Genomic DNA, 14,447 nt, shown 5'->3' with positions numbered 1-14,447 from the left:
GTTTTTTTTGCGCCACCCTAATATATATATATATATACGCATACAATACGACACCGGATAAAGAAAATCGTGCGAAGATATAAACGCTTCCTGCTCTGAATTTCGGTAAATATGACACACGGGTCGTAATGACGGAGTTTCCGGTTGTTAAAGCACGACGCGTCAATCCCGTGACCAATTTAGTTTGAAAATATAATTTCATTTTACTATGGAGATGTGAAATGAGGTTGAACGAACTTGAAAGCCTCTATTGTGTGGATGACGTTGAATTAGATGAACAATCAAAAAATATAGCTGAAAATTTATACGCTTCGATGTAATTATTTTCTTTTTCAACATTTTTAACATTCAACGACAAAAAGTCAAACATTAATATTGGCTCATGTGTTATTAGCAGAATTCTTGTTTCAATTATTCATTTTTTTCTTCTTTTTCAACTCACCAGTTATTCCGATAACCTCACATTAGGGATTGTTTTTCGTATGAATATTACAATAATATCTGACCACACGTGTCAGCCAAAATTATTGCAAACGTCAACCTGCCGTTTGCAATAATTTTTCTCAAACGGATGGTTGAATGTATGATCTGATTTATCCTTTGCATGCGCTGGAAACTAAACTCTCGACGATGAGAGAAACGGTTAAGTTCTTATAGATGACAATGAAGAGAAAACAGAGAAAACAAGCGGCTTTATTCTATTTCTAATTTAAATTCTTCAAATTTGATTTAGATTCGTGATCAGTGACCCAAAAAATTTTATGGTACCAATTTACATTCAAATCCCTTCATCCATTCTCAAGATATCACCGTTTATATTTTATCATCTGGAATTTCGATACTTAAATAATTCCAAAATACTGAACCGATCAAGCCAAAATCCAATCTGTGTCAAGTTTAGAAAAGCTGCGTTGATTAAGACTAAAATCATTGAAATCCGGTAATTTGTTCTCGAGATATCGAAAAGAGTGACGAGATTTAGTGAAAACTCAACTTTGCATTTTCTCTGACGATAGAGAAACGAAGTTAAAAATTGGAATACCTCGTATTTACTAAAATCGACCGAGACTCGAAAAGAGAAAAATGCTTCTACGCGCTCAGTGATTTTTATAACAATAGCTTAAAATGTTGCAGAAATCCAAACGTCATCCGTATTTCAATTTTTATATTCGTTTACTCTGACGATGCACCTGCACCACGTATTTGCGGCGCGCCTCTATGATGGAAACTTTTTTCGATCATGGTAGGACAGTAATGGGTAGGCAGTTTCCCTAGTTGATTCTGCAATATATAGTACATATGTGACTATTCGTGCCTGAGTTGTGGTCAATTTATGTAATTAAATTGCGGTTGAATGCATCACAAATACTCTCTTCATACGGTGCGGTTTATAGGTAAAACGTTTTATACAGAGTTGAACGAACGGCAAAAGTGAGCTTGAAAGGATTAGCAAATAAAAGCTCGACCATGGCGGAATTGAAGAATTTCAATATTTAATCATCGTCCATTTTTCGCAGCTATTCGATCTGATTACTCACATTTTTGTCAGGGAAATCAGAGAATGGTTAAAATAAATTATCTATGATAAATCAAGCTCTTGTTCCAATTTGCACAGCTTCACGTGTGATTTTAAAAATGCAGTCAACAGGCTCGGAGAAAAATCGGACGAGTTCGGGTGAGTCCGGAAAAATTCGGAAAGGTTCGGGTGATTCCGGAAACGGTCAGAATAAATCAGGAAAAAATCGGACGGGTTCCAGTGGATACGGAAACGGTCGGGAAAAATTCGGAAAGGTTCGGGTGGGTCCGGAGATATTCGGAAAGGTTCGGGCGGGTCCGGAAACGGTCGGAACGGGTCAAAACAGTCCTCTTTTATAACATTCACTTTTTCGACAGAGTCCGAAAGGTTTCCGACGATCAATTCAATCTTCAGATTTAAAATTTCTCAGATTTTTCGTTCACTTGTCACTTTTTCTACGCGACCTTACGAAGTTTCGAACTTAACGAAACGTGACGAATTTAAGAAAAGTTTACCAATAGTGAAAGGGTGAAATCCGGGTTTTTTTTTCGACCAGGTTCTTCAAATATTGTAAATAAGATCAGTGATGAAATTCTAAGAATGTTGCTAAGAGCTTCAAATTACTTACATTAACGACAGTTTTATATATGACTCAAAAAAACAGTATTTAAATGAAAAAATTCAATTTTTTTCCCTTTAATACGTAAAGTTGAGCAAAAAGAAAAATACATAGCTCAAAAAGAAAAAAAGAAAGAATATTGGTGTTTGAGAACGTAGAATTTAGGAATAAAATTATGATTGTATTAAAAACCAACGCCCCCCCCCCTCCGCCTCCCGCCCTACCCCTTAAAATACTACGATAACATAAAAACCAGCACTAATCCAATACAATCGTTATTTTATTCGTAAATTTTACATTCTCGAAAACCAAAATTGACGGAAAAAATCAGGTCAATATAAAAGAATTCTTTATTTCTGTTCAGCTCTGCCCTCTAATCGTAAAAAAGAATTCCAGTGGAATTCAAAAGCATGATTTCCAATATGGTTGACCCTTCACGAAATTACAAATCAATTTAACGGTGCTTGCTTCACGTTCACATATGGAATTGTTTATAGGATAGTTCTATTCGGATTACCAACTATTTGGAAACCGTATGCATTTCCTGAAGCTGAACAAACTTGGATCTAAAAGGTCCGGATATTCATTGTAGCGAAGTTATAAAGGGGGTCAAAAATGCTCTCCAAATTCGATGTCACGTGCCAGGACTCAATTTCGACGGTTGCCTGAGGGAGCCACACGTCCTGCGATCAAATTCAACCGTGTCGTTATAAGAGGAGGTAATACTCGTAGCATTCCTACGTGTGTAATAGGGCTTCGATACTTCGTTTCGCACGGTGGTGGGAAACGAATGAACCAATGGGCAATCCCTTCGCTTAACTTCACACTTGCCTTTCTCTGGCTGCAGGGTAAAACCAGGAGCGAAAAGGGCCACCATTGAACATCAATTTCTTCCTAGCTGCGAATGTACGCCTGGGGACCTTCACGTACATCCACTTTGTTTCCTTCTTGACGATTTTACCTCCAAGGGCTTAACGCACTTCCACCAACGACCGTCGCTGATCCTCTTCTTCCCCCATCCAAATAACCTCTCTCTACTCTGACGCCCTTTCAAATCAACCCTTTTTCACTTGTCTATTGTTATTAATCGTTGGGATGTGCAATTTTCGATATGGTCGTCATCTTTTAACTCAGTTGTACGAATAACTTATGAATTTTTTCAAAATCGCATCGTCACGATTTTTCGGAAAATCTTAGTCTTTCTCACATTGAAACATTGAAAATCTAAGTTAAATATGAAGAAAAAATCTTCAATTTGTTGCCAAAATTTTTGATATCGTTAATATAACTTTTTTCATGAAGTTTCCTGTCTTTCCAATCCTCTTATTGGACAATGTGACAGTGAAAGAGGGTAGGAATGGTGTTTTCCTTGGGGTCACTAATTATCGCTTTGCCCTTCATTCAAGAACTCGTGCTGAGGAATAATTAACCGTATAAAGTGACTCGCATCTTCATGGACTCAACGAGCGGCGATGAGCTTCGACTAACATTTGGTCTTCGGAAAGGATTAGAAGCAATTAACTCCAGCTAAGAATGTAATCGGAGGAGCGTCGACCAAGCAAACATGAATTCCCACCGAGGGATGCAGGAATTTTGAGACTGCGTTCGTTAGAGGTGAGAAGACGCTGCAGTTGCGAAGAGAAGAATAATAAAGAAGAGTGTCTAACAATAATATAGACTTAGAACTGGGGCAATCAGTAAGGCATGCCAGAGTAAATCATTACTTCTTCAGCGTGCTTTTGAGTCGCTGCTGTGGGTGAGAAATTTCTTCCTCGATGGTCTCCTTTTTTCATTTCACTTTCGATCTCGTTAGCTCGATGTTATTGGAGCCAACATTGGACAAATTAGATCGAGACTGTTTACAAATCTTCAGAATTATACGTTGCAGCTGTAACGTACAATTACCAGAGGGAGAAACAGTTTTTTTTTTTCTTTTAAGAAAGAGGAATAAACAAACGACTGACAAACGAACAAATAGATCACATGCTGCCCAGCGTTTCAGTTACCAAATTTACACCTTCGCTGATATTTTTCTTTTGGCAAATCTCAGAATACGTATGAAATAATTTCTTTAGAAAGATCTGACGAGTAGTTTCTGTGTAATTAAAGGGTCCACTTTCGAATTACATAACAAAAATTTCTTTTTTGTCATTCTAATCACTTTTTATACACGAAAATCGTGGTTGAAACTCACTTAGATTACGTAAAAATGTTTAAAAAACGTATTTTTAATAGATATGTAGTTTTGTAAATATTCTAATCTAAATGATGGAGAAATCGGAAAAATATCAGTCAGCCAAACTGAAAAATGAATGACATATCTGACTCGTGAAAGTGTGGCAACATCGGAAAGAAAACTTTTTTTTTCCATTTCATAATTCTTTTCTTTGCAAATTCGTCCTTTGTGTCAAAATTGAGTCGTTTCAAATTTATAAATAAAACTCAACTAAACACTGGCAACAACAACAAACAGCTGTCACATGCGCTGTTGCCAGATCTATTTTACGCGGAAAAATATTCGAATCAAAAGGCATTTACTGATGATTGTTAGTAAATAAATAATCAAATTAATTATCAAAATAAAATAACAAAAGTGATCTTAGGTAACATCTAAAAATAATTTATCAATTTACAGTTTCAAATTTTTTACTTTCGTAAAAAAAAATGATATAGAAAATAGAAAAATTTGTTTTGATTTATTCGTTTTGTAACTTCGTTAGAGATGGATTAAAAAAATTGTAGCTTCAATCTTGACACCATGTATCAAAGAATCGCTTAATTCTCCTCTGGTACTGACTGTTTTGATATCAATTCTCGTTTGGTCCTGAAGGGTTTGAAAATCTCGGAAGGTTGAAAAATATTGTCGTAAGCCCGCGCAAAAAACGCGAAGCGAATTTGAATAATTGTCTTTCCCTTCCTTATCTGGCTCCCGTTAATGCGGGGTTCGTATTATTATTCCCATCCCTAAAGAAAGATAAAAAAAAAAGAAACAGGAAAAAAAAAGAAACTCCAGAGCAGAAGGAAAAATGTCGGTAGTGGATTTTTCTGTTTCTAGTTTTTTGTCATCCTTTTCAGTCCATGAATCACAGAAGCTTGAAATTACCATCAGCTGACCGAATATATTACTCGCATTTGTTAGTTTCTTTATTATTATATTAGCAGAATGTACTACATACTTGGGTTCGTTTGTTGACTAAGGTATTCTTCTTTAATAAAAAACCACGAAGTTGAAATTGAATTCAGCAACGTTAACGTAACGAAACTTGAGGGCAAAAAAATCATTATTGTGCAATTTTTGAATGATTTTGAAGGATTTAGCTTTTCGAAATATATAAATGTATTTTATTTATCATGGTTTACCAAATTTCAGATAATCCTGAATGTGCGATAAGCAACGATTATTCCTGAACATGCGTCGTTACTGTGACGTCATTAAATTCATCCTCATAAAATATTAGCCAACTTTGCTTTATCACGGTTTAATGAATTCCAGATTATCCTTGAGCTGTAAAATAACCGATTCGCTTAGCATGTATTGTTGCAATAATTTTCCTCATTTTGACCCCGTTTCAAATCGGAAGCTCATCTCCGAAGCTGAAACTAATTGACCGTCCAAATCGTACGATTCATTTGTTTCGGCATGAAAGATTCTACTTCGAATCTTTTGAAAAAGTAAAAAATTTTGCGTTGCACTAACTTGAACTTAGAAAAGTAACGTTCATTAGATAGGAAATGAGTCGCAAGTGAAGTTTGCACCATTAATTCCCCATTAAGTAAATTCTGTTTTATCGATGGCAGAGTAATTTCATACAGAAACTGCAGAGTGTCTATTAAAATGTTTTAAAAAAATCAAATATCTTTTTTTTCATAGGAAATTGAAAAAATCGTTAGAGTATCCGTAAACAATGAACCTGTGAAAATAAGAGGCCTTATTATTATTATTTAAACGTAGCGATTCTCAATTTTCTATTTCCATTTAAATAACATGGGAAACATTTTTTTGGAATTTTGGAATTTTATTACTCGTGAACGAATCAGTGTAAAATAATAAGCAGGATAGATTTTCGTAGGAAATTAAACGCTCTGTAAAAAAGATTTGAATAAAGATTTGCGTAAGGCGAACCGTTTCGAAGTTATGAAATTTCAACCATTGACCTTTTCGAAATAATATTACATCATTGTTTTGAACAGTTTAATAATCGAGGCTTGATAACTTCAAAACGGTTCGTCTTACGCAAATCTTCATTCAGACCTTTTTTATGAAGCGTTCAATTTCCAACAAAAATCCATCCCGCTTATTATTGTACATTGATTCGTTTACGAGTAATGAAACTCGAAAATTGAGAAAAAAAATTTCCCATGTTATTCAAATGGAAATAAAAAATTGAGAGTCGCTACCTTCAAATAGTAAAATTAAGGTCACCAATTTCAACAAAGCCTTTGTTTAAACATACTCCGACGATTTCTCAATATTCTTTGAAAAAAAGAGCGTAGATATTTTTTAAACACTTCAGCGTCTATCCCGCCAGTAGTTTCCCAACAACGCTACATAAAAATTCGATTTTGATATTCATGAATCCAAAAAATCCGTTCACGAATATCTGACCTTCCCTTTTCCTTTCATCGACAAGAATTTGAAATTCTTTTGATCTCTAAGTATTCAAGTACCTAAAGATTCGAAGCTCTTTACCTGCTTCTTCCACACGAATTACTCGTCAAACTTTCCCTTCTCTTTTTTCATTAAAAAACTTGACAGCAGTCTCACAGATCATGAGCCCACCAAACGATAGTAGTTTTTCAATCCACTCACCTTCGGCGTTCAAAGTCGACGATAAAGGGCGAGCATTCTGATGTTCGTGACCTTAATCCTAACTGATCACTTTATTCCGGTGGACGTCGTCACTGCACACGAATGCGTTGCGTTCACGGTTTAACCATCACTGTTTCCATCTAGATTTAAACGTTCCCGCCTCCAAAGGAATAAGGTGGTGACGTACAGAGAGTTCAAAGTGATCAACGCTCTCAATTTACCGTAATCTAATCAATTAATTCGTCGAGCACTATTGATTAAAAACAAACTCAATTATCCTCCACGTGGGTGTGTAATTGTCAGTTTTTCACTTTCCCAAGGGTGTTGAAGCGCCTGAATACCAAAGGTCAACGAAACTGGTTAATCGTGTCAGTTTCAACAGATGATCGTATCTCTTCGCCAAACCAATTGAAAAAGTGATTTAAATTCGAGGCGAAGTATCATAAAATTAGATAATTTCAAATTCCATTTCGCGAATTTTTCGCACAGTGTTTCTCCTTTTCATCCAATAGATTTACTTCGAATATTTTACCAGACAGAAGAGAAATTACTGTAAAACAATCCAGTCAGTCCCGCATCACTATACAACATAAAATTCTTGAAAAACTTAAGATCGAAATATGAATTCCTTCAAGTCGCCAATCCCTCATCAAGCATCCAATCACTCTTAAGGGTAAAAAAAAATCGCGACGTAATTACCGCGTATCATTCGACCAACCGTCTCGGCGTCTTCACAATCGTTACGCGTCACTTTTAATTGATAACGACAACATCTCGGACGACGTTAACTAGGCGCGATAACACGCCGGATTAATCGGCACCGGGTGCCTTCCTCCAGGGTGCAGAGTTCGCGATGGCGTCCACGCAAGAGTTGCCGGCAGACTGCGAGAGCTTGTGCAGAGCCGAGGGAGCGCCGTCAGAGAGAGCAAAATAAGAGAGAGACGGCATCCCGTTCGAGGATGAGAGGAACGGAAGCAGAGAGAGAGAGAGAGAGAGCGGGGGTGGGGGGTGTGGGGTGTAGGCAGAGGTGGGGGGGGGGGGGGGGGGGGGAGCAGAGGCACCGGTGGCTCGCCGGCGTGGATCAGAGCGAGGTTCGGCGCAGCATCCCCCTCACACATTTGGGTCTGCGCACAACTTCTGCCTTGCCGATGTAATGTACGTACCTACTGTGTGTCGTCTGCTTATATTCTATTACCTCTGTATAGGCGAACACCCGCGGGGCCCAGGCTAGATCTGTTTAGACGAAACTGTCGTAGCTGAGTTTTCATCGGCGGCGTCAGGTTCGATTGATAGTACGCTCTCTCTCTCTCTCTCTCTCTCTCTCTCTCTCTCTCTCTCTCTCTCTCTCTCTCTCTCTCTCTCTCTCTCTCTCTCTCTCTCTCTCTCTCTCACTGTCTTTCTCTCTCTGAAATCTGTTTTCTGATTTTTTTTTTTTTTTTTTCTTCTTCTTTACTCTCTAATTTTGATTTTGACAGAGTAGCGTGAATTTTATAGCGTTAAGTTCGTTGGTGTTCGAAAGCATTTATGTTTAGTTCAAATTTACTGTACATATATTTTATCTTAAATGTTCATTCCTCTTTCTCTCTATCTCTCTCTCTCTCTCTCTCTCGCTCATATAATCATGTGGTATTGTTTACGGTTCACTGACCACCTTTGTCTGTAAAATATTTTTATATGATCTTTTCTTTTTGTTGTATATATATATATATATATATATATATGGTTGCCAGGGGGCTTTGCTCCGCAATCAAATAAAAACGCATCTCTCTCTCTCTCTCTCTCTCTCTCTCTCTATCTCTCTTTTAGTTTGTAACTCAATTTAATTCTGTGTGTTACTTTCTCAAATATCTTCTTTTTTCTTTCTTTCTTTCTTTTCTCGCTTATTTTCAATATCTTTATTTACGTCTTGTGGTATTTTCTGATAAGAAAATGCTGTCTTTTATTTTATTTTATTTTTTTTTTTTGCTGTCTTTTGTATAGATTTAGTTCGTAAGCACTTTGGTTTTATGTTTATTAATTTATTTTTCTCGTTTTTTTTTCTCCCGTATTTTCTTGTAATATTGTCTGTGGTTCTCAGGAAGGTCACTCCAGAACCTAATAAATTTCTCTTCTCTCTCTCTCTCTCTCTCTCTCTCTCTCTCTTTCTCTTTCTTGGTAATATCTTTGGCCAAGTAAATCCAGCTCGGTATCAAGTGCTTCCTTACCTCTATCTACAACGTTTGATAATAACGTTATGAAATGGCTGTGTTATTGACTAGTGTATCGGATTTTTCACTTAATGTCATCCATTTTATAATGCCTAACCTTTTACTGGCACCTTGAGATCGTCCGTGACCTAAGCTTCTGCCTTTGAGAAAAAAACCTCCACTAACTTGAAATTAAAAATTATTGTTGCCACCTTTTTTGTCTTGTAAAAGACACTTGAGTGAATACCTCCCCCCTGCCCCCCCCCCTGCAGCCCTAAAAAAAGAAAAGAAAAGAAAGAAAAAAATTCAAATCAAAATATCAAATTGCTTTGGTCCATCATCACAAGGTGCCAGCTAAAGATCAATATGAAAGTTAATTAATATTGATGTCGAATTAAGTAATCTTATATCCAAAAATTATTCCAATTTTTACAAGTATCAGGTTATAGCAATTTGATGATTTAGTATTCTGATTTGTTATTACTATTAATCTTAATGATTATTTTTTCATTAGCATTATTACTTATCTTGCATATCGTTGCTTCTGCTGCATATTTTTTACGATCGTATATACTTTAGGTTATGTAGTTATGTTGTAGACTTTTGTACAGGCAATTTGAGTTTCACCCAAAGTGCACTTCGGCATAAAGTACGTTTCGTATCATATCATATCTCAGTTTATTTATGTGTCTATATAACTTATATAAGTAACCATGCATCTACTCCCTCATAGTTATAAAGTTGCTAGGCTATTCAATCTTTTTGACGATCTCTCTTTACTTTATTAATTCGTTCTCCATGCAGGGATGAAGATGGATCAGGTTTGCTCACCTCTAAGGATCCTCCGTCATTTTGATATAATAGTTTGTCAATTTCATGAGATTTTTGAAAATAGTTTTCTTCAACAGTTAAAAAAAAGTATACACAGTTGGTACTTCGAGTTATTGACTATTTCAAACTTCTGACAACGGCTAGAGGTTATGTTGTGAAAAAACTTTGATCAACGCGTGACTTTTTCACTCGTGAAATACGATTAGAATCCAATAATTTATTTCTTTGCAATTCTTGATACGAATTTTATAATAAAATTGATGAAATTTGGTTCTTTCAAGTCGATACAAACTGCACTTGCGAAGCGCATCTCGAATTTGGAAAGTTTCAGTAAACGCAATACCTAGTCAACGCTTCTACCAAGATGGATGGCAATATGGCAGCATCGTTAGATTTTTGTTTTACTTTAACATTGAATTTTTCAGTTGAAAGTTTTCGAGTGAAGTAATTATCTCACTTTCGTATTTACTTCCGCTTCTTTTTCAACTTGTTTCTTCTATCTGAGTGGATTCTTTGTCTCGGAGTGAAGCACTCGGAGACAATGGTGTATCATTGCCTTATTTCAGTGAAAAGAGGTAGCCATTATCGTACAAAGAAATGACGGCGGTGCGGAGTCGCGTGGAATTCCTTTCAATATTCCAACCTTTGACTCACAACAATAGCGAGTCCCCTTCAAATTTCAACCGCTAGAGTTGGAAGTCGATTAGATCATCGCAAGCGAGTGCGAAATTTGTTCTAACGTCGACGGATCTTCGGTTTATCCTCTTGCTCTCAACATAATTGATGAAGAAGCTGCGCAATGTTATCGGCAGAATATATGGGGCGTTCTACGCCAAATCCGACGTTTTTAAAAATTTTGATTTTTGATTTTTTCGATTTTTGGACTTTATTTAGTACCCCTAAAACGAGCATTACTGGAAGATTTTGATATTTTTTAAATTGCTTGTTAAAAAAAAATATCAAATTTTCTGAAAAATCGATCTTTTTGGGATTTTTTCCTCTTAACTTTCTTGATGATAGTTCAAATTAGAGTTTATTTTTGAAAAAATCTCTGTTTTGAGATGGCCTTTACAGAAAAAAATACAACGAATATATTCACAGTGTTTTTGATTAGGATTTTTGCATTACAAGTGTTGAATGGTGTTTCTTAAAATGAGGATATCTGTTGATTTTTTCGAAAATTTTTCATTCCAAACTACTATTCCTTTGACAAACCTTAGGACCGGTTCGTTCGTGGGCCCACCATATAAACTATTTATTTTCAGTTTTTGAAAATCTGAAAAAAAATGTTCTCACTATAAATCATTATAAACAGCAATTTTTTTCACTCTAAACTCCTTTTTTACTTGTTTTAAATTGATTTAAATACTTTTTAATTGTTAATAGGTGTTTAAACCATCAAGTGAACGTTAAGTCTGTTTATAAACAATTAAAACAAGCGTTTTCATTTATTTTGGTATTCTTTTCAAAATTGTTTAAAAATTGTACCATCAATGCTGTTCGCGCTCGAACCTCGCGGACCCACTGGTACCTCGCGACGTTGAGGGTACCCAGCCGCATGGCGGCGCGCCGTGCAAAAACGGGGTCTAGAGGGCGCGCGCGCAGCTCTCGGCTTCACGCGCGCGCGCGATTCACTTAGAATCGAGCGCTCGAGTAGGTAGGACGTACTGCTAAATCTCCCTATTCTGTCCGTGCGTGCGATTACTGCGTTCTTCCCGCGCTCGGTCGGGTGTCGAGTTCTTCCCATTTCACGTAGTTTTGAGGATCGCGTTTTTAGGGTTGGTTATGGGAACGAGGTCCACCTTTTGGTGACCTGAGGTGCCTGTTCCTAGGGTGAGCGTCGACGCGGCGACGCACTTGTCGCCCGAGCACAACAGCGTTGGATCCCCGAGTAATCGGGACCGCTGTTTGCACGACCGTGAGCCATTTTGGTCGTTTCCCGTTACCCCACTTGCACATAACAGTCGGAAGTGCGGCGTGTTGATGAGTTGTACATACTTGGCAGGTAGATTAAGATTATTAAATGATCATTTAATTTAGATTAATTTGTCTGATGAGGAACGCGCCGACCAGTTTATTACTTTGTAGCCTGTAGAACTGATATTTGTTGAATAAATGCAGGACTTGCTTAGGCTTTTCCCTCTAAACCGTGAGGGTTTTTGTACCGAAGCAAGCGCTCTCTTATCTCTCGCGAATTTGTGGACTTTATTTATTCACCCTCTCACTCGCTCATCACATCTCGATTAGCTTTGGAACCGAACTCTAGACAAGTATGAAACAAATGCTATTTTTTGTTGCATAGTACTTTTTTTATTCAAATAACAGTATCTTTATAAATTTCTATTCAATTACAATTATTATAATTAATACAAATAATATAAATACTATAATAATTGCTTATAAATAGACTTAACGTTTACTTATTGATTTTAAACACCTATGAACACTCAAAATAAGTAAAAAAAGAGCACCAGTGACAGAAATCGGTACTTGTAATGATTTATAGAAAAAATTGTTTTTTTCAAATTTTCAAAGATCAAAAATAAATAGTAATTATGGACGGCTCACGATCAGACCGGTCTTAAAGGTTGTTCAAAGAATAGTCGTTTGAAATAAAAGAAATTCAAAAGAACTGAAAGGCACACTCATTTTCCAAAACACGACTTAATGTTTCAAACGGAAAAATCTTAGTCAAAAACACCGTGAGAAGTTTTTTGATGTATTTTTATCTGTAAAGGCCATCTCAAAACAAAGATTTTTTAAAAAATAAACTCTAATTTAAACCATTATTAGGAAAATTATGAAGAAAAAAACAAAAAAAGAGCTACATTTTAAAAATTTAATATTTTTTCAAAAAACAATTTAAAAAATCCCAAAATTTAGTAGGAAAGCTCTTTTGAAGGGTACTAAAGAATATAAAAAAGTTGAGGAAATCAAAAATCAAAATTTTTCTAACGGTCCGATTTGGCGTGGAACGCCCCATATACTTATAGTATAATTTCAGAGGTTGAGGAAACGAATTCTCGACGAAATTGTGAAATTTCGTTTTCCACCACAACATAACGCAGCGCATTTTTAGCCGGCTGGCGATGCGCGACGGTTTAATGAGATACAAAATTACGCCCTCAGCTCTACCTACCATCCATCAACCACTCAAAATTCGCCGAGGATGTTAATTGCTCGGTTCAAGTTCGCCCGTTAAAATTACACGAGGGCATCCTGCAGAGTCCCTTTTCGACAAACTGGGTAATCAGGTAAATTGCCAATTTCGGAAAACTGTCACTAACGCACTCCGGACGTTATCGGACAATTTTTAACCCCTGCAGTCGAGAATTTAAGATACTTAACGTGAAGGATACGCCTCAACGAGATGTCCTTTGACGTTGATTACTGCGACTTGAAAAAGCCGTCTGAGAATCGCGCAAAAGCACTTAAAATTTTTCACGATCGCACCAAGACCTTCAAGGTCGCTTCAAGTTTCTCGTGAACTTTTTTATAGTCATTTTTAGACATTTGTAGACTTATGCTCATGAATGTCACCGAAATTCACCTCAAGGCATTGACTACTGCATAAATCCTTAAGGGGGGACAAGGGTCTGAGATACCAAAAAACGCATATTTTTGTGATTTTTTTTACAAAGTACCTTATTTGTTAATATTTTTAAACTTATTGTACATTATTAAGCATTATTCTAAGAATATTCTGCTACATTTTCATTAAAAAAATATTGAAAATTCAGCCAGTGGTAGTGGTGAGAACGGAGTCACCTCAAAAAAAGTTTCCATGCGGTAGTCAAAATTTCTCGAAAAACTTCGGACCGATTTCGCTTAAACTTTGCACACTTCATTGAAATACTAAATACTAGTTTCTGAACGAAGGATTTTTTTCCAGTTACAACTTATTTTTCAATAAACGAAAAGAGAAAATCAAAGTTTAAATCAGAGTATTCTGATTGCACCTTTATCACAAATTCAAAAATGAATATTTTGTTAATTCCTTCGTTCAAATTCAAGATAAACTTATGTACTAAAGATATCCCTTTGGTTTTTTAATTTCACACGAAGCAATCATGAGTTATCCTGATTACCGGACAGAAACTTTTTTTGAGGTGACTCGGTTCTCACCACTACCACTGGCTGAATTTTCAATATTTTTTTTATAAAAATGTAGCAAAATATTCTTGGAATAATGCTTAATAATGTACAATAAGTTCAAAAATATTAATAAATAAGGTAATCTGTAAAAAAAAACAACACAAAAATATGCTTGATTTTGGTATCTCACACCCTTGTCCTCCCTTAAATAACATCATCGATTCTTATTTTTAGCATTTTTACAGTCAGATAGGTATCAATTATTGAAAAAACTTTCTTAAGAGAAACCTAACATTACTTGTGCAAATAATTTTAAAATTGGATTCAATCACCTGATGTTTTATGTAAAAACTATCTGCATCCTGCCTGCTTCATTTTATCGGTTGTGAT

At 36.1% G+C, this 14,447-nt stretch overlaps 1 protein-coding gene across 1 annotated transcript in view; it reads right to left on the bottom strand.

The window, feature by feature from the left end:
- Positions 1 to 7,098, bottom strand: part of LOC124408097 (protein artichoke) — a 91,670-nt gene extending 84,572 nt beyond the window's left edge. The window contains exon 1 of the mRNA XM_046884781.1: positions 6,946 to 7,098. The gene's annotated coding sequence lies outside the window, so the exon portion shown is untranslated. The remainder of the gene's footprint in view (positions 1 to 6,945) is intronic.
- Positions 7,099 to 14,447: the final 7,349 nt, after the last annotated feature.

Source organism: Diprion similis, chromosome 7 (assembly GCF_021155765.1).
Source record: "Diprion similis isolate iyDipSimi1 chromosome 7, iyDipSimi1.1, whole genome shotgun sequence".
Taxonomy (NCBI): Eukaryota; Metazoa; Arthropoda; class Insecta; order Hymenoptera; family Diprionidae; genus Diprion; species Diprion similis.
Note: the sequence above shows the minus strand (reverse complement) of the source record. Positions and strands in the feature narration are given on the sequence as shown.